This window comes from Centropristis striata, chromosome 3 (genome assembly GCF_030273125.1).
Source record: "Centropristis striata isolate RG_2023a ecotype Rhode Island chromosome 3, C.striata_1.0, whole genome shotgun sequence".
In the NCBI taxonomy this organism is placed as follows: Eukaryota; Metazoa; Chordata; class Actinopteri; order Perciformes; family Serranidae; genus Centropristis; species Centropristis striata.
Genome location: NC_081519.1, coordinates 2866886 through 2894242, shown reverse-complemented (window position 1 = coordinate 2894242; position 27357 = coordinate 2866886).

Here is a 27357-nt window from a genome sequence, read left to right as displayed (position 1 = left end):
TCAGATCATCTCAGACTATCACAGGGCTGACACATAGAGACAGACAACCATCCACGCTCTCATTCACTCCTATGGGAAATTTAGAGTACACCAGTTAAACCGAAGCTGCATGTTTTGGGACTGTGGGAGGTAGTGTGAGGTGAAAGATCATGTTACATTCAAATACAACATCTATTGTGATAACATAACACACACACACACACACACACACACACACACAGATACATTAGTATTAGTATTAGTATATCCTATTATTTTATTCTTTATTTATTTTTTGTATTTTTTGTATTTATTTTGTTTGTTGTTTACTTCTTTTCTTTGAGATCCTCATTTGGGAAATACCAGTTTGCCCTGTAAATATGTTTGTCTGTTTACCTTATGGTTTGTTATAGATAGATAGATAGATAGATAGATAGATAGATAGATAGATAGATAGATAGATAGATAGATAGATAGATAGATAGATAGATAGATAGATAGATAGATAGATAGATAGATAGATAGACTTTATTTATCCCAAACTGGGAAATTACAGTGTAGCAGCAGCATTACACACAGAGACAATAACAACACAATTAAATAAAAAGAACAACCTAGGCATACTTCAAGCAATAAAATATAAAAATACAATAAAAATACAATAAAATATAAAGTGTCTAAAGAAGGAGTAGAATAGAATTCCAGTGCAGAATAAATATGAATATACAGTAAAAATTATTTACTTTGTGAATATATACCCTGAAAAAAAGGGAAAAAATGCACAAGGTACAATATTGCAAAGAAATCGAAATGACTGATTATGTTTGTGAAGGTAAGAAGCCTTGCAATAAAGTATTAAAAAATATCTTGGTATGTACACTCACGTAGAGGAGCATTTCACACACAAGACAACACAGAGACAGAGACACACACACACACACACACACACACACACACACACAACTTTGTCTTTTCTATTCCATGTATTATATGTTTGAACTTTTAACCTCGATGTGAAACAGGATTTATTTTTTGTGTAAGATTTCTACATGTTTTATCTATTTGTCATGGTATATTGTCTGGATGTTTTTTTTTTACCTGCCTTAGGACAACGGGTGCAAATTAGCAACTGTGCTAACCCTGGCATATTTATATTGATGCTTTTGCTCATATATTGATTTGTGCATTGTCCTAATCAAATAAATAAATAAATAAATAAAACACACAAATATAGACACACTGGCATCATCACCCATGCTTTGTCATTGTTGTGCTGCCTGTTATATAAGCACTAAGATTTGTTTAGGATCTCCATAAACACACAAACATGCACACACACACACACACACACACACTGCAAAAAAGCCAACTTGTATTTTTTGGCCTAAAACAGTGATTTAAGTTGGTAAAACTTGGAAATATAAATTATTGACATTTAGGGCAATAATGTAAGTTAGCACAACAAAGGAAGCCAGTTGTCTGCTCAAAAACAAGTTGGTGAGTTGTTGTTACTTATATCTTTAAGTTGGGGTTCACAACAAGGGACAATAGTTCTGATAACTCTTATTTCTTTGTTGTGAAATGCGGTCATTAGCGAAAGCTAGCGGCTAACTGATGCTAGCGGCTAACTAATGCTAGCGGCATGCTTGTAATGCTTGTTACAGCTACAAGAGTAGCCATTAGCGTATCAATGCTAACTCAAAATTGTGGTCGCAACACTAGCTGACATTTCATAGCAGCATTACAATCGTGCCAATTCAGCACTTTGCAGAAGTTAGCAGAAGTAAGTTAGTACAACTTACAGTTGAGTTGACAAAAATCTGAATTCAGAGTTGAGCAAACTCAAAAACAAAACTTAAAATATTTAGTTTAATTGTCCAACTTAAAATGTCATCGAAGTTTGTTGCCTTGAAATTTTGAGTTCACCCAACTTTTCTTTATTTGCAGTGCACATGTACACACATCCAAACTGCTGTTGCACACTGAAAAAAAAACATGCACATACCTGTTCCTAAAGGCAACTTTGCATCATTCAAATGACTCATGAATCAGCCCAGAGGAGCCAAACATCCTGCCTACTTTCCTATCAAATGAAGTGGTCTGGTCTGGATAATAAAGTAGCACTCAAGGATTTGAGCCTTCTGCTGCGATACAGTTGCACATGTTGACCTTTGAGTCCTGCTGAAGCTGTTTTATTTTATGTTTCTGCACAGTGATGAGACAGGAAAGCAACTTGATAAAGGGGCTGTTTGCTTTCACAAAGCATTGCAACAGTTGTCAAATGGATCATGGTAACAAAAAGTAAACTATTTATGTAATTGCTGCCGATACATGCTTCATTTAAGTTAAGTTATTATTGCTGTTTTTAATGAAGTTTAATGAAATTTGATGAAGTACTGAAGCAATTGCTTTTGCTCAAGTAAATCACCAAGAAATCTGATAAAGAACTATATGCATAAGATTCATTAAGTTTAGTTTTTTTTGGCAGTAAATGAAATGAAACTACATTTACTGACAATTAAAGAAAGCTTGTTATGTTGAGTTTAGACCATTTAAAATCTTGATCTAATTAAAAAAGGTCCTCAGGAATAAGTGTGCGAAAATGTTCAAGGGACATAAATAGGGTAGTATCATCAGCAAAAAAAACAACAACCAAAAAACAAAATGAAAACATCTGACTATAATGTCACTAATGCGTGTGGGGGTAAAATGAAGATTACATATGACCTGGGATGACACAAAACAAGGCAAAAGTGTCTTGAAAGAAAGTAAGAATGAAAGAAAAAGATGAAAAGCAAGAGAAAAAAAAATCAAAAATAAGTTATAAGTTGTTATTGCTGTTTTTAAGATGGTAGAATGCAGTAATGATGTGAAATTGCTATTAAAGTTGAACTCTGAGTCACAGATTACATAAAGAGTGTCTTTGGCATGTTTAATTCCTCCCTGTGATAATTAAAACTGATCTCCTGACAAAAGAATGTCAAGTATGTTTGCATTGTGCAGAAGATTTCTACTGAACAAAGCAAATTCCATGAAAAATACATTGAATATATTATTGCTGCACCCACGGTTGGAAACATGCATGTGAAGCAGCAGAAAATGTATCGACTGGATAAGTTAGACTGGATAAACTGATGTCAGTTGTAGGTTAGAATAGAAACAGAGTTATATAACACTTTTTTTTCTGTAGTCGCCAGGCCAACCACATGGCTGGTCATGAAAAACAACAACAAACCATTTCAGATTAATAAGTAACTTCTTTTACTGGAGATTTCCTGTTTTTTCTAAATGGAAATTTCCACTAAAAGCTCCTTCCTGGTTCCAGACGACACGTGTTCCTTTATTTTGAACAATTTAAATAGTTCCCTTTTCTCTGGTACAATGCCCTCCTTATTGAAAAAAAATGCTCTTGTTCAGCCACTGTTGAAAAAACTTGGAGCCAGTTCAAATGATTTCACAACTTTAGACCAAAGTTTAGACCAATCTCTGAGCTTTTTTTTCACCAAAGTCCTGCAGAAAACTGAACCAATTCAACTTTTAGCTCTAAGGAATAACAATTCATTGCTCAAAGCTTTTCAGGAAGCTTTTAGATTTCCACCAGGCGCATAGCATTCATAGCATTTCTATTTTTGCTGTGAACTGTTGCTAAACCACGTCAAGCTCAACAGAGCAGGTTGCACCAGACAGGAAATCCGACACAGAATCAACGTAATACACTTCCGCCCCCTTTCAAAATAAAACACAATACGCAGTTCATGCAGCCTAAAACTGGACAAAGAGAGACTGATTGTTGAAATGGAACAGCATGCAATCATTTATGACATCACACATTCTTTTTATCAGGATAGATGGTCAGATCAACAGATCTTCCACGTCAGAGAAGCAAAGTAAGCAGTTTGTTGTTGTTGTTGTTTACTTTCTACACAGAGTTTATCACGGGATCTCGCGGTCTCCCGTACGTTCAGGATTATCGCGTGTGCTCATTATCTCGCGTGTATATGGCTGGCTCGCTATGTAGGTTAAAAAAGGACATGTCATGACTTTATACAATATGAATCACAAATCTTTACGCAGACGATATCCAGGTTTACCTCACCTTTGAAGCCAAAAAACGAAATTATTGGACACTTGGACATTTCCTTCAACTGAACTTAAAAAAAAAGGCTGAAGTACTTGAATTTGGCCCAGATAATAAACTTAAAATCATACTAGACTCACACTCCCTTCTTTTACTCCACACTGAGAAAAAAGGGGGATGTTATTTGATAGCACCCTCTCTTTGAGCAGCCACATCAAATCTGTCGTATACTGCCATGTTTTTTGTTCAACTGTGAAAGGAAAATTTCCAAAATTAAGATATTTCTGTCTCAGACTGTCATGCTTTTACTTCATGACAACTTTATAATTGCTCTTCCCTTTTCTCTGTCTGCAGCAAAAAGTCTCTCTACACATAATCCAAGATGCAGCGACCAGGATTTTAACAGGCACCAGAACATACAGTGCACCTATTGTGTTATCTTCACACTGTCTGCCTGGTCGTTCTAGACTTTAATCACTTTTAAAACCTGGAACGGTTTGTCCCCAAGCTATATTTCTGACCCTTTAACCTGCCACATGTCCTCAGATGCTGCTGTCTATTGCTTAATTTAAGGCTTTTCCTAACGTGTCTCGCTTCCCTGTGATCCTTCTTGTTTAGCTTTTCACACTCATTTGTTTCATTGTTAACATTTGAATGGTTATTTGTATTTGTTTTATATTGTATTGCTTTATTTAAATGTCCATGTTGCTGTTGTGCTAATGTTTTTTTTTACAATCAACACATTCAGTTTCTGTTATTTGTTCTTTTCTTGTAAAGCACCTTGTACATGCTGTACTTGTTCTGTAGAGGTGCTTAATAAAGAAAGTTTATTATTTATTACCCTAATCACCACCGATTAAACTCGCCCTGAAGCCTTTTTTATTGTCATGTTTGGCATTCTGGAAAACATTTCTGAAATGTACTATGACATCGTGTTGGCACATGAAAGTAGGTTAGTTCCAACACTTTATTACATGAACAGTGATCATCCTGCAGAGTTATTGCAGTTACAGTAAATGGCTGATAAATGGTTAACAGAATTGCAAAATAAATGTTCAGACTCACGTGAACAGTCTACTGTTTGTACAGCATGTACTGTTTAAGAATATGTTGGCACCTGCAAATAACCACAAACTAACAACTAACACTTGATGTAATGTGATATTCTTGTCATACCAAAGACCATCTTCCAATGTCACTCTGACCACACTGCCAAAGTGGGTCAATGGTCCCAACCTACTTCCTGCTCCACTAGTCCATGGCCCTTACCTGGACCACACCCATGTTCAACTTCCACTTGTATTTTGGTCTCAATTACACACCTGTAAAATTGTGTAAGTGTGACTCACGGCGGGCCACATCCGGCCCGTTGGCTGTCCTTGTCCAGCCCATGTGAGGTCACCCAGAAATTACAACTCAATATAACCGCAGTGCTTTTATTTTTAAAAAAAATAGCAAACATTAGCATTAGCACTAGAGCTAACAAGCACTTTTACTATAGTTAAGACAACAAATATAGCCACTAATATATATGACAGAAGAAAATAAACTTTAACAAACCTTTTGTCCTGTCAGTCAGCCACAATAGAAGCCTTTTTGACACTTTATATCAACTTTATATGAATTATGACGCACTCTGTATTATTTACCATTAGTTTTTCATTTTACCGTTCCACCTGTTATTTCCTGTCACTACCTTTCAAAATTAAAGCATCCGTTTCACACTGGATGGCACCTTTTCAAAATAAAAGCATCACAACATTGTAAAACACCTAGAAAATGTACAAACATGAAAAACAAGCTATATAATACAAAAACACCAATAGGAACCTTGCTAAAGGTCATTTACAGTTGTGTTTAAAATAAATGTTAAAGTGATGTAGTGATTGGAGTATTTACTACTTTTTACTGCTATATTTGATTTACTCCACATTAACAGTCTTATCATAACATGTATTCTTATCAGTAGCAGCTCAAAACCAGATAATTTACTGTATTTTATGAGGCGATTACAATAATACTGAGCAGAATTTAGTTCAGAGTTTTGGTCCGGCCCCTGCAACCTTCGTGGTATTGATCATGTGGCCCCTTGAGAAAATTAATTGCCCACCCCTGTTCTAGATCATTGTTTCTTCACTGCTTTGGCCTCGTATGTTACCTGGATATGATTGTCCATGCTGTGCAGCCACTGACCTTCCATCTACATACACTACACTATATTGTAGCTAGTCACTGATGGATGTCATCAGCAGTAAGTGTAGGAAATTCTACCGGTTTCTGTTCATATAGTTATGAATAAGGCTGTTTCCACTACCGGGCAATACCCGGAATGAGGCGGGTCTCACTCGCCAAAACGCCCCTAAATTGAATATGAGCCGTCCGGAGCGGACTTTTGTTGGGACTTTTTTCGTCCCTGTCGAAGAGCAGGGTCTTTTTTTCTCCCCTGAAAAAAGCCTGGTTGGTGATTGGATAGATCGCTAACATAGTACTCCATGCCACAACAACACGCGCCATTTGTAAAAGCCAACGAAGCAGTGTTGCCAACTTAGAGACTTTGTTGCTATAATTAGCAACTTTTCGAGTCGCCGGCCCTCGCAGCTCGTTAAGAGGAGTAAGAACGAGTCGAATCGGCACAGTCCTCCTGCAGCAGTCTCTCCCAGCTGCAAAGCCGGAGGGGATGTTAACCCCTTAGCGTCCAGTCTGCAAATTGCTAACAGGCTAACAGTTAGCTCTGTAGCAGCACAGTGTGTATGTGCTAACAGGCTAACAGTTAGCTCTGTAGCAGTACAGTGTGTATGTGCTAACAGGCTAACAGTTAGCTCTGTAGCAGTACAGTGTGTATGTGCTAACAGGCTAACAGTTAGCTCTGTAGCAGTACAGTGTGTATGTGCTAACAGGCTAACCGTTAGCTCTGTAGCAGTACAGTGTGTATGTGCTAACAGGCTAACAGTTAGCTCTGTAGCAGTGCAGTGTGTATGTGCTAACAGGCTAACAGTTAGCTCTGTAGCAGTACAGTATGTATGTGCTAACAGGCTAACAGTTAGCTCTGTAGCAGTACAGTGTGTATGTGCTAACAGGCTAACAGTTAGCTCTGTAGCAGTGCAGTGTGTATGTGCTAACAGGCTAACAGTTAGCTCTGTAGCAGTACAGTGTGTATGTGCTGCTGCTGCAGGAGGTGTTCACTTAGCGATCTCTGTTTGTTTACAACAAGCACCAGACACTCTGTGCACAGTTAGCGTTGCCGGTTAATTCACGATCACTATGTTTATGATCAGCCGAGACTCTGTGTATAATTAGCCATGCTGCTTTGTTTATGATCAGCTGCTGACGTTGTGCACAGTTAGCGATGACGGCCACAGTTGCGTCTCCGTGTTTAATCCGTCTCGACAATCTAAAACCATACGTCACCTCCAGAGTCTCTAAATCCCTCTGGGGACCTTTTTGTAATGGAGACACTCAGAGTGAGCGACTTTTGAGAGGGCGTGGCCTGAGACTTTCCTGGTGGCCACTCTTCCCCCTAAAGGAAACACGGCTATTGTGTGTTTTCTGGGTATTGTCGTCTGTTGCTTTACATAGTTATGATGTCATCCTTCCGTACAGCAAGTGAGTTGTCATTCTGCCATTTCTTCCATTTGTGAGCAGCAATGGATGCTCACTCATGCACCCAAACACACACACACACACACACACACATGCACCCAAATGTCCTGTATGCAGATGATATCCAGGTTTACCTCACCTTTGAAGCCAAAAAGAAATTATTGGAAATTATCGTATACTGCCATGCTTTTTTTTCAACTGTGAAAGGAAAATTTCCAAAATTAAGATATTTCTGTCTCAGACAGTCATGCTTTTACTTCATGACAACTAGCAATGGATGCTTCATGACAACCAGCAATGGATGCTCACACATGCACCTAAATGTCCTGAATTCAGCCAAGTCTTCATTAAAGTATCTGTAGATTGAATTCTTTGTGGCGTAACTCTCTGATCCTTAGAGTCCCTGTCCTTAGAGGAGCTATCCAGCCAGCATCCCAGAGATACCATCTCTGTTACAGTCAGTGCTTGCCCAAACACGTGCTGTGATGCAAATTATGTTTTATGACTATCAAGTTACCGACTTGGATGCAAACTTAACTGGTGCGATGAGGGCCGAGCCCTGGTTGCTCTTTGCTGTTATTCAAATTAAGGTAAAATGAAGTTCAGGGAGTTTCTTGATCAAAACAAAATAGTTGGACACAGTATTGAAACTGTTGAAACTGTACTGGACCATTTAAATACCTTTTTATCTTCTATACTTATAGTAGTTAATAGATTTCAACACCCATACATTTGTTACATTTTATCACTGCTCTTAACTTTTGCTGAATAAACATTTTAGTTGAATATACCAAAGGGTCTCATTTGCCTCCTGAATACCTTTCAGTGTCATAAATAATGATTGATAACACAAATTATAGGTTAGTATATCAGCAACAACAACACTGTCCTCACTAGAGTAATTGCTTCAACCTTGAACCACGGCTAAATCGTTAAAAGTAGGTCATAAAGGGAGAAAAACAGACAGGTTGTAAACAAAGGAATTCAAAGGTGAACAGTAAAAAAATATTACCCAAATTAGCTTTTGTAAACATCCACCACAGTTTATGGACTGACTTCTTGGTTCATGTTTGTCTTGAACACAATGTTGTAGTTAAATAAGGGATTAGTGGTGACATTCAACACCATCCAACCCAACATACTCAAAAACAAGCTCAAGCCAAAAACATGGACTTTATATTTAATTACATGTACATTTTCCATGTAATTTTGTTACATATGTTGAATGTAAAAGGTTACATTAAATGCAATGATTTTCTCTCATTTAAAAGTAATATAGATAAATTAAATAACGTTAATGCAAATTTCTACATAAACTTAAGGTGTAAATTTAATTAAAGTTTATGTATACTTTTACATAAACCTTATGAGTTTATTCAAGCATCTCATACGCAAGCAGTTATGAAAAAGTTTCTTTATTAACATTATGCACCAAATTGGGGCAACAGATTACTGTTTAGGAAACACATATTCAACATTAATAAGTTGATTATTAGCATGCAAATAAGTAGCATATTGGCTCTTAATTAGTCAATAATAAGTAGTTATTAATGCCTTATTCTGCATGGCCTTATTATACAACCAGTAAGACATTAACTAAGAGTTTTCCCTCAATAACCTCAGAATTATTGATTATTAGTAGTAAGTAAGGAAGTTGTTGTATATGAGTTATGATCTTAATATTCTTTACTTTGTATGGACTTTATAAGTCTCTTTAACTTTATATGTAATATTGAATAAACTCATAAGGTTTATGTAAAAGTATACATAAACTTTAATTAAATTTACACATTAAATTTATGTAGAAATTTGCATTAAGGTTATTTAATTTATCTATATTACTTTTAAATGAAAGAAAAACATTCCATTTAATTTGACCTTTTACATTCAACGTAACAAAATTACATGGAAAACTTACATGTATTTAAATTACATAAAGTCCATGTTTTTGGCTTAATTATTTTTTGGAGTGTACCTGACAGGAAGACCACAGTATGTCAGGTTGGGGAACTGTGTTTCTGGGACATTAATTAGCAGCACAGGGGCTCCACAAGGCACTGTCCTAGCTCCACTCCTGTTCACACTGTACACAGTCCAGTCCAGAAGAAATTAACTCTTAAAACAACATAAATTATCTAACACTTCTAAATCTAAAGGTTTTTTTAAAATCTTGGTGAGAAAACAAATAATTGTCAGGTCACTCTGCTCGTGTCCAGTTCATCTCTGTTTCAGCTTTAATTTATCTTGTTTTAACCCTTTATCGGGCAAAGAACTATATTTGGTAACTTCAGGTAATATTTTGAGAAAAACATTTCAAATTTACTAGATTAAAGTGGCAAATCTGTGCGAAAAAAGTCACAGATTTACGAGAAAAAAGTGGGGAAAAAGCAACTTTGTTCCTCACATTCCTGTTCACACTGTACACAGTCCAGCCCAGAAGAAACACTTCTAAATCTAAAGTTTTTTTTCATCTTGGTAAGAAACAAATAATTGTCAGTGCACTCTGCTCGGGCCAGTTCATCGCTTCTTGCAGCTTTAACTTCTTTTAAGAGTAAATTTCTTATTTTAAGCGTTGCTTAATGCTTATTTCTAGATTTAATAATCTTAATTTAAGAAATTTAAATCCTGTCAAATTATCTGTCCATGCAGCAAGATAATTTCACTCAGATTTAGTGTTTTTATCTTGTTTTTAGACACACCTTCTTTTGCATTTGAAACAGCCACAATAAGGGAATGTCCCACATACTCTTCTTTTAAAGGAAAACTAAAACAATGGATCAAATCACATCAAAAGTGCGACCACTAACTGGACTTGAGACTACGTGAACATTACTTTTTATTGCATTGTTATATCCTGTCTGGGTCTGGTATGTATTGAGACACCTTTTTCACAGTGTACATTATTATATTTATATCCACTTGTCATATTCTCAGCAATTGCTGAATATTGCAATATAAAGTGAAGGGATCAAAGCACCCTCCTTGTTTTTAGATCTCACCCAAAGCACCACCAATGCTTCAGCCAGCACTGCAAGGGACCAAAGGTAAAAACTATGCACCTTGTATTTCGACATAAAAAAAAGAGTATTTGGCTCATGCAGACAGACTGGCAGACAGAAAGCTGGTTCATGCCACAGTAGAGGTCTATTACACAATGAAATTGAGTCATAATTGGAATCTATTCCTCTAACTTCTGGGAATCCACCAGGGGAGTCACCCTTTTCCTGTCTGCACATGATTACTTGATATTCAATAGATGGATTATTTTAAAGCTGTGCTATTGAAGGTAGAAGAAACAGCTCTAAGCGATCCTGGCAGGAAAATGTTTAAGTAAGCAATGCAATGCCACTGTTATGCATGTCTTGTAGTGCAATTAAGAGACAATGCATTGTATTTTGTTGTATTTTCTTCCTCTCTGATGTGTTTCCGTGTGACAAACAGCAGCCTGCAGCCCACATGAAGCTCTACGTGCAGACGGCAGGCTGTAACACCATGAGGGCTGGTGTTTGCACAGCCGCTGTTAGAGTCGTTAGACACGAGGTCATGTGACAGGAAGAGTGACAAACATCTAGATGGCAGACTTCCTGAAAGCGGTAGAGAGAGAAACACTAAATGCAAGGCTGTGTTTAATGCCAAACAATGCTGTTTCCTGTCATTTCTTACTCATAATATCATTAAAAGAAGGTTTCGTTTCTGCCTTCAGACAGAATGGATCCTGTCACTTTTTTTTAATTTGTTTTTCCTGACTTGTTTTTGGTCTTCATGCAAAAATCTTCTGTTTTTTTTTTGCTGTGGTGAAGTGTGATAACTATCCAATAAAGAAGAAATTGAGCTAGATGAAAAAAGAGATGAAGAGACAGCAAGGAAGAGAACAAGAAGTGTGTCCCAGAGGAAAGAGAGCTGCTGATTATAGCAGCGGATGACTGTTAGAAAGAACAAGAAAGGCTTCAACTCCCAGTCAAACTGCATTTTAAGAGCATCTTGCCTCCCTGATGTCTAGTATTTCCTGTCAAAACAGAGTTTCATAGAGAGACGTTGAAACCGATGAGGATGTGATATAATTTGGTTTGAAGGAACTGATGATTGTTAAAAAAAAGTTTGTGATTTATATGAAGCAGAGTTACAAAAAGGGCAGTCTAAAAACAAGATAAAAACACTGCATCTGAGGGAATCTAGAACCTAGAAATAAGCATGTTTAACGCTTAAAATAAGAAATTAACTCTTTAAACAACATAAATTATCTAACACTTAAGGGGCTCCACAAGGCACTGTTCTGGCTCCATTCCTCTTCACACTGTACACAGTCCAGTCCAGAAGAAGAAATTAACTCTTAAAACAAGATAAATTATCTAACACTTCTAAATCTAAAGTTTTTTTTATCTTGGTAAGAACCAAATAATCATCAGGTCACTCTGCTCGGGCCAGTTCATCACTACTGGCAGCTTTAATTTATCTTGTTTTAAGAGTTAATTTCTTATTTTAAGCGTTCAACATGCTTATTTCTAGATTTAAGCGCTGGAGCACGACTTCTTCATGATGTCACAACGTAAAAAGCTTTTCTCTAAAGTTTTGGCTTTTCCAGAAGTTTCCATGTCCAATTTAATGCATCAATGCTTTTTTAGCAAAGGTAAAAAAAAAACACCTCGAAGTGTATTAACATGATTTTACTTTTCTTGCAGAGATTTTTCTAATTTAGATTTGTGCATTTAGCATTTGTTATGCAATCTTTTGTGTTTACTGTTTTTGCTGATGCTGTGTTTCTCTGTGTTTTTTTGTGTTTTTTATGTGTGTTTTTGTAATTTTTGTGTGTTTTTTGTACTTTTATTATGTTTTTGGTGTGTTTTGAGTGTGCTTGTATGTGTTTTTTTGTAATTTTGTGTGTGCTTTTGTGTGTTTTTGGTTTGTTTTTCATGTTTTATGTGTTTTATGTGTGTTTTTTGTAATTGTTTTGTGTTTTTTTGTGTTAAAAATGTTGATCCAGTAAGTCAAAATGAAAAAAAAGTAATCAGGTCATATAGGTGAGGTTGTCTTGAAAACAATGATACCAACATGGCATGGTAAAGATCTTTAAGTGGTTTATACAGGCAGAATGAAAAGGAGCCCAAAACAGACAAAATAGCCTCAAAATCCAAAGGGTTAATAGATGTGAATGTTTAGACTTCTAAGGATTAATCATCCTAATTTAAGAAATCTTGTCAAGGTAAATTATCTGTCCATGCAGCAAGATCATTTCCCTCAGATTTACTGTTTTTATCTTGTTTTTAGACCCCAATTTCTTGCAGTGCACTTCTGAGATACTCAGTTCTTAAAATAATCTAAATTTATTAAGAAAAAAAAACAAAACAAACAGGGAAAGAGGGCTTGGAGAGAGTGAAAGTGGCGAGACAAAGAGTGACTCACAGCTCAGAGTCATCATCCCCACTGACCCCACTTGTTGGGTTGAGAGCCTGCTACGTGATGGAGGCGTGCTCGGTTTTAATCCCACATTAGTAAGCAGGCAGTCAGTCAGGCAGGCAGTCCAGAGATTAACGCCTGTCATCTGACCGCCCCGGCCAGCCAGGGAGAGGGATTAAACCGAAATAAATGCACCACTTCCTAGTAAACACCAGCATTACAAGAAAGGGGGGTCGCTTAGTCTCTGAGCAGAAAAAAACCCATTTTTATAATTAGACGAGTGTTGAGTGAAGATATCTTAATTTTTTGTTCCTTTAGGGAAGGAACGATTTCTGCACGTTGCTACTTGTTGCAGATGACAATGAGGAGGGAGGGAAAATCACCAGGTTTTACAGTGATGGTGATGAAATGAAAGCTGCAAGCTTATAGGGCTTAATCATAGCAATGGCTAAATAATTACTGGTTGATTTATGAGCAGATACATTTAAAATTGCAGTAGGCTGAACAGCATGAACATAACATATAATTTGCAAAATTTGCAAAAGTGTAATTTGCTTTGTTGGTGCATGAGAGATAGATAGATAGATAGATAGAGAGATAGATGGATAGATGGATAGATGGATAGATAGATAGATGGATAGATAGATAGATAGATAGATAGATAGATAGATAGATAGATAGATAGATAGATAGATAGATAGATAGATAGATAGATAGATAGATGGATAGATAGATAGATAGATAGATAGATAGATAGATAGATAGATAGATAGATAGATAGATAGATGGATAGATAGATAGATAGATAGATAGATAAGACTTTGGCATTGTTTAAAGGTTGGAGTCTTTATCCTCTAAATCTCTTCCCATAATTGAGCACAGAGTCTCATTAGTCTGTTTCTCCGTCTCCATTCATGCTTGGCTTCATGTAGCTTTGAAGAGTCAGACAGCTACCTCTGGTCATGACATCAGGATTATTTAAAGGACCATACTACTGCTTTTTGCACAAGTTAGCTCTTCAACTAAAAATCCTGTATGATTTATATAAATGCCAACCATTTTTGAATGCACATGTCAATCAACCTTTTGTTTCCACTACTTCGTTTCGTTTCGTATCTGTTTATTTCGGTCAATACATGTCATCAAAACAAACCAGAAAAAAAACATTGATCAAAGTAAACAACATGTAAGCAGAGAGAGAAAATTGATAATAGACATTTGGACCGAAAAGGCTGAAGCAGCTTATTACGCCTACCCTGTTACAACTCAAGTAAATTTAAAAATTAGAAATGTACAATCTGTTATTTATCAACAAAAGAAATAAGCAGTCACAAAAGAGAGAAAAGAAAGAAGCTTCTTACTCATTACTCTAACTTATATAAATTAATCATCCTATTTTTAAGTAATTTTTTGAATAAGTTAATGGTATTGCAAGTTTTCAAGTCTTTCTCCAATTTGTTCCATATATTAACAGCTGTTACCGTGGTGCATCGTGATTTGGTGTTAGTTCTGGTTTTTAACTTTTTAACACCCCTCTGAAATTATAATGGCTTTGTCTTAGATTGAACATTTTCTGAATACAGTCAGGCAGCATGTTGTTGTTAATTTTGAACTTTATGTGACTCTTTGGAGGCTTCACATTTGCAAGTCTTGTTTGGTAATCCATCTATTACAAGAAAAACGTTGTGTGAACGTTTGAATGAAATGAACGAAACGTGTGAATACCCGCTGTCTAGATTTTAGATGCATTTTGATGCAAGAAATGTGAAACTTTACAGGTGCAGGTCAGCTTATTCCTGACAATATGAATTGCCATTTTAGTTCTTTGGCATCTGAGTATTAGTTCTTGTTTTTGGAGCATTCTTGAATCCAACACCAACACGATTTTGTGGGCACACCTAATGCCACGGTCACATGGGAAATTAACTTGCCTCTTGTTCACTTCCATTCTATGCAAGTAAATGGACGAAAAAAACATTTGCTTCCAGTGACAAAGCAAAATCACATCTTCACATCACGTGGAGATCAACTTTCTCTTCTCTTCAGTTAATATTATCTCATTGCAAAACAAACCTGACCGAGAGAATGAGATATATAACTTTATTGACACGTTGCCGTGGATACGCATTGTTCTGCTTCTCTCCTGATGACGGCTCGCCTTGTTAGTGACCTGTCAATCAAAGGTAGCCCCGCCCCAAATCATACGATTCTTTATCTTCTATTTTCTTCTAAATGGGGCCATTATTAGAACTATTGACATCAGATTGTCTTGAAGATTATTTTTTACTAGTGATTGAGACCATAGTGTCCTAAAAAACATTTCTGAGATAATAAATCAAGTGAGAAGTTTTCACGCCGCTATGAAATGTCAGCTAATGTTGTGACCACAATTTTGAGTTAGCATTGATACGCTAATGGCTACTCTTGTAGCTGTAACAAGCAGCGCCGCTAGCATCAGTTAGCTGCTAGCATCAGTTAGCCGCTAGCATCAGTTAGCCGCTAGCTTTCACAAATTAATTTCACCACTTTCCCGCATTTCCCAACAAAGAAATAAGAGTTATCAGAACTATTGTCCCTTGTTGTGAACCCCAACTTAAAGATATAAGTAACAACAACTCACCAACTTGTTTTTGAGCAGACAACTGGCTTCCTTTGTTGTGCTAACTTACATTATTGACCTAAATGTCAATAATTTATATTTCCAAGTTTTACCAACTTAAATCACTGTTTTAGGCCAAAAAATACAAGTTGGCTTTTTTGCAGTGCAGTTATAGTCAGATTAAGGCAATAATTATTTTTTTTCAAGTGTCATGTAAACGTACTGAGTGTGTTGTGAAGTTGGTAAATGTTTGTTTAACGCTGCACATGTGATGTCAGGTTGGTGAACCTGTTATATGATACATAGTTGTGAACTGCTGAAAACAAAGTGAAAGTGCAGAATAAGTGCAGTCGGTGGTGATGCTGCAGACAGTTTTACGGCTGATCAAACAGAAAGGGGCAGGATGTCCTGTCATGATACTGCTGCTGCTGCTGCTGAGATGTGTTTTATTATCTAAATTCAACACTGCCACAGAGCTGAACCTGCAGTAAATGTGTCCCAGGTGGTATTTTGTTTAATGTTGCGACATTATCCTCATAATTTATTGCAGATATAATTGCAATACAAGCAGTAATGCAAAGGCAGAGAGATATGGCTTAATTACAGCTTTGATTCTGGACGTCGTTCTCTGTCTTCTGTTTTCTAATTTGCGGTCCAATAAAAGCATCAATCAAGTTTTACACTACATCTTCATAAAAGCCTGCAGTTAAAAACGCTCGTGCCATAACAATAAAGAAGTAATAAGAGAAGCAGATGTGGGACATGTGATGTTAGAGCGGGGCATTATCATTCTCTCTGCACAGGGAAAAAAAAAAAAAAAGATAAAAGAAGGATAGGAGAGGCCCTGTTCAGATCTGGCTGGCACGCTTACGATTGTTGCCATGCAACTTTTGATAATGTTGCCATGGAAATAATCATGCTGCAGAGCGTGAGGCAGAATGTCTGTCTGTTACCATGGCAGAGGCTGTGTTGTGCAGAGCTTTCTGGAAGAGAGCGGCGTTCTCCAGACAGTTACTCTGCTCAGGCATCAAACATTCAGGTTCTGGACATGTAGCGAGCAGATCTAACACGATGCTGCAGGCTGTGACATGTTGATTTAATCAGTGGTGGAATGTATGGAGTATTTTCATTTTATGTAACTTTAGTCTTCTACTCCACTACATTTTGAGGTAAATATTGTACTTTTTATTCCACTACATGTAGCTGACAGCTTTAGTTATGTTTCAGGTCGAGATTCAACATAACCTTTTTATTATTATTATTATTATTATTATTATTATTATAATAACAGTACAGTGGCGGTTCTAGACAGGGGCCTACACCCTGTGTCAAATTAATAATACAATGATCAATTTATAACGATGAACAATGGAACAATTCTTACCTTTTTTTTGTTCAAACAATATCTCATTGTACACAAAAGGAACCCATATATATATATATATGTATATATATATATATATATATATATATACATACATATATATATATACATATATATATATATATATATATACATATATATATACATATATATATATATATACATATATATGTATATATATATACATATATATATATATATATATATATATATATATATATATATATATATAAAGATCATTCTGACTGTACTGCACTTTCAAAATAAAAGTGATTATGCACAAAAATGAGAAATGTCATTGACAAAAAAAAATTGTTATTGTTGGTCAGTCTCATTATTTAAATCAATGTATTTGTATCTTCCAAATATACTTAAATGAGATGTTTAAATGAGCTAAAATAAAGACTTTGAATGCTTAAATATCATCTTTGCCATTTTTTAATGTGCTAATGTGCCCCTCTGATTAAACACTGGCCCCTCCTTGGCCCCCAAAGTAAAACTGGTCTAGAACCGCCACTGTAACAGTATATGAAGAAGATAAAATGAGCCCTACCTTGAGAAAATTTGAATGTGCTTACATAAATGCATCAATAATAATAATAATAATAATAATAATATATTTGGACTACAACAATCGGAGTAGGACATTCTGCAATACTAGTACTTTTACTTTTGATACTTTAAGTACATTTTTTTAAGTACAAGATTTCTTAAATTAACATTATTAAATCTAGAAATAAGCATGTTGAACGCTTAAAATAAGAAATTAACTCTTAAAACCAGATAAATTAAAGCTGCAAGCAGCGATGAACTGGCCCGAGCAGAGTGTACTGCAAATTTATTTTTTTTCTAAAAAAAAAAAACTTTAGTTTTAGAAGTGCTAGATAATTTATCATGTTTTAAGAGTTAATTTCTTATTTTAAGTGTTCAACATGCTTATTTCAAGATTTAACAATCTTAATTTAAGAAATCTTGTCAAGGTAAATTATTTGTCCATACAGCAAGATCATTTCCCTCAGATTTAGAGTTTTTATCTTGTTTTTTAGACTAAACACCTTTTTTGCAGTGTGTATATGTATGACTATTTATTTTTTATCATGGTGATATTGTTAATTTGTTACTTCAAAGTCGTGGGACAGTAGTGGTGTGTAACAAAGCAGCTGCACAGGACCACAGTACATAATGAATGTGCTGCAGCAGTAAATGTACAGTAAGTGGTTGCAGCGGTGAGTGCATTTAAAGCAGTAATGGTAGTCAGAAAGCCCATCCTGTTAATGTGTTGTTAACTTCTTTATTGTATTAAGTTCCATTCAGTTTTCACATGTCCCATGCTCTTGAACGCACCACAGCTGTTCTGAAGCCATTTGTAGTCTTAGTTATCTTATTATGTTTGTGTATCATGTATGGTGTACTGTTCGTTACTTTGTATTGTTATTACAGACCACAGCCAATTAAATCAACCTTAAACAGGACATCTGTATCCGTGTTCTTTAAAAGAACCCCAGCCCTACACCCTGCCACTCTGAACCTGTTAAATTCATGGAGAAAATCCCTTTTTCTCCTCTTTAATGGTGAATAACTGCATCTCTCTGGATGAGATTCTACAGACTCGAGCAGAGTTGTTCTGCATTTTGCTGAACATGATTCGATTACTGTCGGACTGAGAGTGAGAGGTGTGTTCCTGATGATACGCTCCACTTCCTTCTTTTGTTATTACCCAGGTGTTGGTCACACAAACAACTTACATCACCTATTTTCTGTTTTGCAGCTCCACTGGTTCACATTCATCCTGACACAAAAAACAATCTTGCCAATGTAATCAATAATGGACGTAGTCACCGGGACGTCACCCGTTGGTTTTGTGGCCCGTTTGAGGCATCGAGTTCAGCGTTACACTTGTCACCATCTTGTTTCCAATACAGGAAGCAGACCATATTTGGACTGTGGAGGAGGAGAGGGATCTGATCACTGACTACAGCCTCTCTACACCACAACCTGACTGAGAGAAGCTGCTGCTAATTCATGTTAGCATTAACTGGAGCATTAACTGCGAGAAAACAAAAACAAAATTACCTCAGAAAACTGAGCAGCGACTCCTTGGAGTGTCTGTTAGTCCAACCAAACACTGAACAAGACATTTAATCATCATTAAGTGAAAATACAGTGAAAGGGTCAAAGTTATTACGCCAAACCGCTAAACCTCCTTCTCTATAATAACTCCTCCTCCTCCATCTATATAACCTTATATATAACTTTTTTGACACGTTGCCGTGGATACGCATTGTTCTGCTTCTCTCCTGATGACGGCTAGCCATGTTAGTGAGCTGTCAATCAAAGGTAGCCCCGCCCCGGGGCGGCTGTGACTCAGTTGGTAGAGCGTTTGTCAAGTGATCGGAGGGTTGGTGGTTCGATCCCCGACCATGGCAGCCTACATGTTGAAGTATCCTTGAGCAAGATACTGAACCCCAAATTTCTCCCGATGCTGCGTTCATCGGTGTGGGAATGAATTCCCAATGGTGGCAGGTGGCACCGTTTAGGGTAGCCTCTGCCACCAGTATGAATGTGTGTGTGAACGGGTGAATGAGCGCAGTCTGTAGTGTAAAATGCTTTGAGTGGTCGCAAAGCGACTAGAAAAGCGCTATATAAGTGCAGCTCCATTTTACCATTTGCCCCAAATCATACGATTCTTTATCTTCTATTTTTTTCTAAATGGGGCCATTATTTGAACTATTAACATCATATTGTCTTGAAGAAGATTTTTACTAGTGATTGAGACCATAGTGTCGTCCTAAAAAGAAAATTCTGGGGTAATAAATCAAGCGAGAAGTTTTCTCATTTTGTATTCAAATGAATGGACATAAATGCTTCCGCAGCCGCCGTCAGCGCCCCCTGCTGGAATTTTCAGTAAAAAAGCAGCTTAAGGCACTTCCTGGTTTGCCTCCCTGCTCAGAACCAGAGGTTGCCGCCTGGTTACTACCTCTGAAGGCGGTACAGAGCCGGATCACTTGGTCTCCCCATCTACGCCTTTGGGACGTTCAGACTGAAGGCGAAACATCACAGACGCGTAAATATTGTGGCTTGAAACGGCGGTCTAAAAATGGCTTTTGTGAGTTACAAAAAACAAAAAATTGCTCTAACACAAACATGGGTAACGCTTAATATTAAGGTCCTTGTAATAACCATTAATTAACAAGTAATAAGGCCCTTGTAAGTCCTTACAAGATGCTTATTAACATTATTGTGTGTTTATAAGCTTATATAAGTGTTAATAATGGCATCACAAACACCCATGACCCACCCATTATGTCTTTGCCATGCCTTTATTAATCTTATTTTGTTTGCTTATTGATATTAAAATATACTTTATTGCTCATCTATTATAAGTTAACTATAAGTTAACTATGCTTTTTGCAACTACCGGATCTAAAGCGAGAACAATGCCTTATTACTTGTTAATTAATGGTTATTAAGGACCTTATTATAAAGCGTTACCGAAACATGTTGGCAAACGGTTTTTATACAAGCAAGACAAACAATTTAACGTCCTGAGATAAACATTACAGCAGCTCGTTTAGCTTTTTGTATCTTTTCTGTATCATCATAACTCTTTTGTTCATGAAATCATATCGTAATCACACACATCTTCTGTGTTTTGTCTCTGTGCAAAGTGTCCTTGTTCGGCTTTCACACTTTGCTCCAAATTAATTGACGCTGCAGTGAAACAAACAAAACCCTCCACTCATAAACTATTACGATCTAAGTATTTTAATGACAACATATTTGCACCCACTACATGAGTCTTGTGTCTATGATTCCTCCCTCGTTATTTAACAAAAGACCTCATTATTCCTGTGCGCCGGGTTGGGGAATTAACCGGCAGGCCAATCAGCGTCTCCTTAACGAAGCATTATCCGGTCGGCTGAGCTGCTGGTCTGCTACTCGCTCATTAAACGCTCTAAGTCACTTATTTTTTTCTCCTTAGAAACAGACGTCAAATCTCCTCCTTCACATGATTTAAGGCGTAAACACATTCCCTCTCTGTCGCACTCTGGACCGCACATTTCACTTCTACAAACAAATTCATGTAGTCTGTCATTCAAACTGCACCCGATAATCCTCAAAATGTTCTTCTTTTCTCCATTTTTGCCTTTAATTCTTTAGTTTTTCTTCTCTGCCCTTTTCTTCTTTTTTGAATAATCACACTGCTTTCCTTTCTGCCATCACCTGTATGGTTTTCTTTCTACACCAGTGATCTCTACATTTCTTTTCACCACCTCTCTTTCTCTCTCTCTGGGATAAACACATGCCCTCTGGAATGTGTTGATCCTGGTTCACCTCCTGGTTGTTTGGTCACTTCGCTTGACTGCTCGCCTCCTTCTCCTCCTTCTCCTGCTTACTCAGGCTTCTCTCACTTCTTGACCATAAGGCCGAGTCCAGACTGACACTTTGTATCAAAAAACAAATGCCTCTGGTTCATTTCAATGAGATCACTGTGATCACTCTGGGTCATGAAAAATGGTTATCTAGCTGTCAGACCCAGACCCAAACAGACAGACCCAGACCTAAACAGACAAACCCAGACCTAAACAGACAGACCCAGATCCAGACCCAAAGAGACAGACCAAGACCCAAACAGACAGACCAAGACCCAAACAGACAGACCCAGACCCAAAGAGACAGACCAAGACCTAGAACCAAACAGACAGACGCAGACCCAAACAGACAGACGCAAACAGACAGACCAAGACCCAAACAGACAGACCAAGACCCAGACCCAAACAGACGGACCCAGACCCAAACAGACAGACCCAGACCCAAACAGACAGACCCAGACCTAGAACCAAACAGACAGACCCAAACAGACAGACCAAGACCCAGACCCAAACAGACGGACCCAGACCCAAACAGACAGACCCAGACCTAGAACCAAACAGACAGACCCAAACAGACAGACCAAGACCCAGACCCAAACAGACAGACCCAGACCCAAACAGACGGACCCAAACAGACAGACCCAGACCCAAACAGACAGACCCAAACAGACAGACCAAGACCCAAACAGACAGACCCAGACCCAAACAGACAGACCCAGACCCAAACAGACGGACCCAGACCCAAACAGACAGACCCAGACCCAAACAGATGGACCCAGACCCAAACAGACAGACCCAGACCCAGACAGACAGACCCAGACCCAAACAGACAGACCCAGACCCAAACAGACGGACCCAGACCCAAACAGACAGACCCAGACCCAAACAGACAGACCAGATATCACTCCCTGGGACTTTTCTGTGGGGTTATGTTAAAGATATTGTGTATGGAACATAGATACAGGACATCTCTGTATTAAATGAGACAAAAAACTTCAATATCTACTACTCATTTTGAAATAATTTCCACATATTTGTCTGTTCATTTGCTTTTGTAATACATTTTTAAGTTGCAAAAAGACCCCGTATTTCTTTTTTCTCCTTCTGTCTTACTAACATGCTTTATCTGTTGGACTCTGGCTGTGCTGAAAACACCAGGCGCTCTTCTGAAAACGCCCAGCTGGGAGTCCCTGAGAGCGCTTCAGAGGCGCAGCAGGTTTTTTTCCCCTCAGCTGAGACTCTTTGGTTGTGCCTGGTTGCTAAGATATGGAATATCCGAGGACATAAAAGTGTCAGCACGAGGTGAAGCACTTCCTCTGGATCTTCCCCCAGCTGAAGCATGTACTACAGAGAAAGAAGACAGACCCGTGGACTGTGTGGGGTCAAGTGGAGTACTGCCATCATTTACTAGAAGGGTTTCATTTGAAGAAGTACTTACATATGAGTAAGACACGATGGTATGTGTCTCGCTCCTCCTCTGCTGTGATTGAACAGTTGGGTAAGAAGTGACAGTGACGAGCAAAAGGTTTTAACCAAAGTTGAACGCCACGGCCTGCATGCATCTATTTATAGAGTTACTGGCCCTCATTTATCAAACGAGCGTACGACAGAAAGTGAGCGTAAAGTGGGCGTACGATCATTTCTACGCAAGGCTCAGCATTTATCAATTTGGACATGAGCAGAGGATCAGATCTCACGTCTGCTCTCAGCTCATGTACGCAAATTTGAGTCAGTGTGAAATCCACACGTCTGAGTCTCAGAATTGATCTTAGACTATTGTATTAATGCCCGGAGCTGAAAAAACTCTGTGGTGTTTTGTTTTTTAATGGTGACAAAGCAAAGCATGTTTAGGCTACATCATTCATCATGAAAAGATAATTTAGAATAAATACATCCTGCGACCGTGAAATTCTTTAAACCAGGGGTCTCAAACTCAAATTACCTGGGGGTCGCTGGAGGCAGTATCAAAATGACCAACAAAAAAAAAGACACAAAATTTTAAAAAAAGATACAAAATTACAAAAGAAAGACACAAAATTAAAAAAAAAAAAAAAAAAAAAGAACCCCCCCCCCCCACTAAAAAAGCGACTGGAGACAAATCCATCGACGAAGAGCCGCCATTAGCGGCAGTTAGCTACTAGTTCGCTCTGTAGCAGTACACTGACTTTAGGGGGGGGAAATCCTCTTTTTGGCCGCATTTCGCCCTTTGGTGTCGTAAACTCTCGAGGCGAGCCATCTGAATCAGGTATATATATAATATATATATTATATATATTAGGGCGTGGTATTTAAATGACGCTTGTTTCGAGCCGCCACATTTATCAACAGTCGATCATTCTTACGCTGTGATTGGAGAGATACGATCGTTTGATAAATCACACGTGAACCCTGTCATAAGACGAAATATACGCTCAGATCCGCGCTCGTTTCTACGCTCATTTGATAAATGAGGGCCAATGTGTTTACCAAAGCCTGTCACCTGCAGGAACCAGCCCGGCCCATTGGGAAACCTCCTGCATTATGGGCATTTTACGATAGGGGCATAGGAGGCCAGTCATCAGGGATCAGACTAATTCCTGCATGTTGTCTTCACCCTGAGGGACGCCTAAGAAGATCAGACGTGTCTTTGGAGCTTGTTGTGGCAATTTTGACAACTGCACTAAGTTTATGGGTGAGCTGGCCAAACACAAAGCACTCAATACTCTGTTCAGCAAGTTTTATTAGCACATTCGTATTCCTTACACCGCACAATCCCAAATGGCTCTTTTACAGTACAACAAAGTCCCATACACCGCTCGACTTATATCTGTTGTATTTCCCAACATTGATTCTTCAACAAGTCTCAATCTTCCTGCCCTATACATCACATCAGGACAGAACCCACTAGTCTACATGTTCCCCTCTCTCATGGTGTTATCAGAGTTAAGTTCACAGAGTGAGTTCCCACAATGCCTTGCGTCTTGAATATCAAGTAGGTTGCCACCTACTTCATATCCCACCATGCAGGAAAAACAAAATTTCCTTAACAAGGTAAAAGGAGAAATTATGCCATAAGGAGGACAATGGTGCATTTTAGTCACATCCAGAGAAAAACAACCACATGTGAATATATTTATAAGTGGTTTGAACACCAGTCCAGCTTGCTGAGAGCGTTTTCAGGACTTGTGACAGGATTTGTTTACAGTCTTCCCTCTGCAAAAACACCACAAAGTAAACTTCTCCAGTCTCCTCTGACAGGTAGTATTATATTATAGCGTTGGGACTCGGATGTTTTAGTTCCAAGTCAAACTGTTGTTTTTAAAAAAAACCTTGTCTCATGTCAGTTTAATGCGCTGATGACCCAGAGCAAACAACAGATGGGAATCAGGGAGTGCTAGATGCTGAGGCAGGGAGTAAACAGCTGACATGTTCACTATGTGGAGAGGAGTGGATGAAGCTCACCGCCTGAATGTGATTATGTGATGAGTCAGAGGTGAAAGATGAGAGATAATACTCCTTAAAATGTCATCAACAGGGCTGTTTCCACTACCAGGCAATACCCGGAATGACGAGGGTCTCACTCACCGAATCGCCCCTAATTTGAATACGAGCCGTCCTGAGCGGTCTTTTGTTGGGACTTTTTTCGTCCCTGTTGAAGAGCAGGGCCGATTTTCTCCCCTGAAAAAAGCCTGGTTGCTGATTGGATAGAACGCTAAGCAGGATGTGATGTAGTACTCGACGCCACAGCAACACGCGCCATTTATAAAAGCCGGCGAAGCAGTGTTGCCAACTTAGCAACTTTGTTGCTAAATTTAGCGACTTTTCAGACCCCCTTAGCGACTATTTTTCAAGAAAGCGACTGGAGACAAACCCATCGACTCCTTCTTACTCTTCTTAAAGAGCCAGAGGCCGGCTCGTTAATCCTTAGAAGTCTAGGCATTCACATTACTTAACCCTTTGGATTTTGAGGCTATTTTGTCGGGTTTGGACTCCTTTTCATTCTGCCTATATAAACCACTTACCACGCCATGTTGGTATCATTGTTTACAAGACAACCTCACCTATATGACCTGATTACTTTTTTAATTTTGACTTACTGGATCAACATTTTGAACACAAAAAAACACACATAGGACATGAAAAACAAACCAAAAACACACACAAAAGCACACACAAAATGACAAGAAGCACAAACACACTCAAAACACACCAAAAACATAATAAAAATAAAAAAACACACACATAAAAACACAAAGAAATGACAAAAAACACAGATAAAAACGATAGAAATTATAAAAAGAAATTATAAAAAAAACAGGGGGAGCTCCCCTAAAAGGCGTCCGATCAGAAACAGTGCAATGCCGCAACACGTCCTACGTTAATAATGATATTTTGAAAAATCAAAAAATCAGTTTGGGACCCGACTAATAACAGGGGCAGGCTATTATTTGAAGGAGGCTTTTATTAAAAAAAGAAAATCAGAGCAGCTCTGACCGGCACTTTTTAGAGTGTTTTACACAGCGCATTGTAGCCAGTTACCAGGATGTCAGCCATATTGGAAGTACTGGGATGTAAACAAACAATGAACAGCACGCTGCGGCGGAGCTCCCCTAAAAGGTGTCCGATCGGAAACAGTGCAATGCTGCAACATTAAAATAAAAAATAAAATGAAATAATCATAAATAATGATATTTTGAAAAATGAATTCAAAAATCTTCAAAATCAAGGATGCACACCTTCGTGCCATGCGCAAGCCACATACGAAATCTGAGGTCAGTCTGACTAACGTTTCTTGTTTTATAGATAGATGAAGCAAATCAACAGAGTTGGAATATAATGTGCACACACTTACATACAGTGAGAGCACAGCAGCTCTCTTCCTGTTGTTGCAGTATTGAACCAGAAGAAGACGTCATCTCCGGCCTGGTATTGATGGACGGATAGTTAACTGGTAATGTTGTCTAATGTTTTTCCCTGTCGGTCTTCCTGGAAGCTTCTCTCACTCTTATACAGAAGCATATATCACTCATACCATTCGGTGGATGCTCACATCCAAATGTGGAATGTGTGAATTCAGTTATTTTGGTAAGAGACCACGTGGGAAGTGAACCCTCAACCCTGGAGACGTTAGTGACCGGCTCATGGATCAGTAGCAGCAGATTCTGGCTTGTCTTGTTCTTACTTTTGTCTAAAGTTGCATTACCAAGTGTTCAATGTGTCTAAATTGCAATAGATTAACATTTAAACCAATATATTAAGATACCAGCTCATGTTTTATAAACACAACCAAGGCTGACCAAAGTGCTTTACATAAATGAATAACAACAAAAAAAATCCAAAAGATATATAAATCCATCCATTCTTGTTCGTTTATCCAGGGCCGGGTCGCGGGGGCAGCAGGATAAGCAGGGCATTCCAGGCGCCCCTCTCCTCTCTTTGTTATTAAATGAAAAACAAAAAAATCAAAGATAAAATAAAAAAAAAACCAATTACATCAAGTAATATATGAATATGCAGCAGTTAACGCTGGAGCCAAACCATTTAAAATTTTAAAAACAAACATCAGGATGTTAAAATCAATTCTGAAAGGGACAGGAAGCCAGTGCAGAGAGGCCAGAACTGGGGAGATGTGTTCCCGTTTCTTTGTGCCTGTTAAAAGACGAGCTGCAGCAATTTGCACAAGTTGTAGAACGCAATGAGCACTGCACTGCAAAAAGTCAGCTCTTAGAAACAAGGAAAAAAAGTACAAAAATTAGGTGTATTTTGCTTAAAAATAGCAAAATTATCTGCCAATGGAACAAGAAAATTTGGCTTGTCAAGACTTTCCAAAACAAGTAAAAACATGGGTAACGCTTTATATTAAGGTCCTTGTAATAACCATTAATTAACAAGTAATAAGGCCCTTGTAAGTCCTTACAAGATGCTTATTAACATGATTGTGTGTTTATAAGCTTATATAAGTGTTAATAAT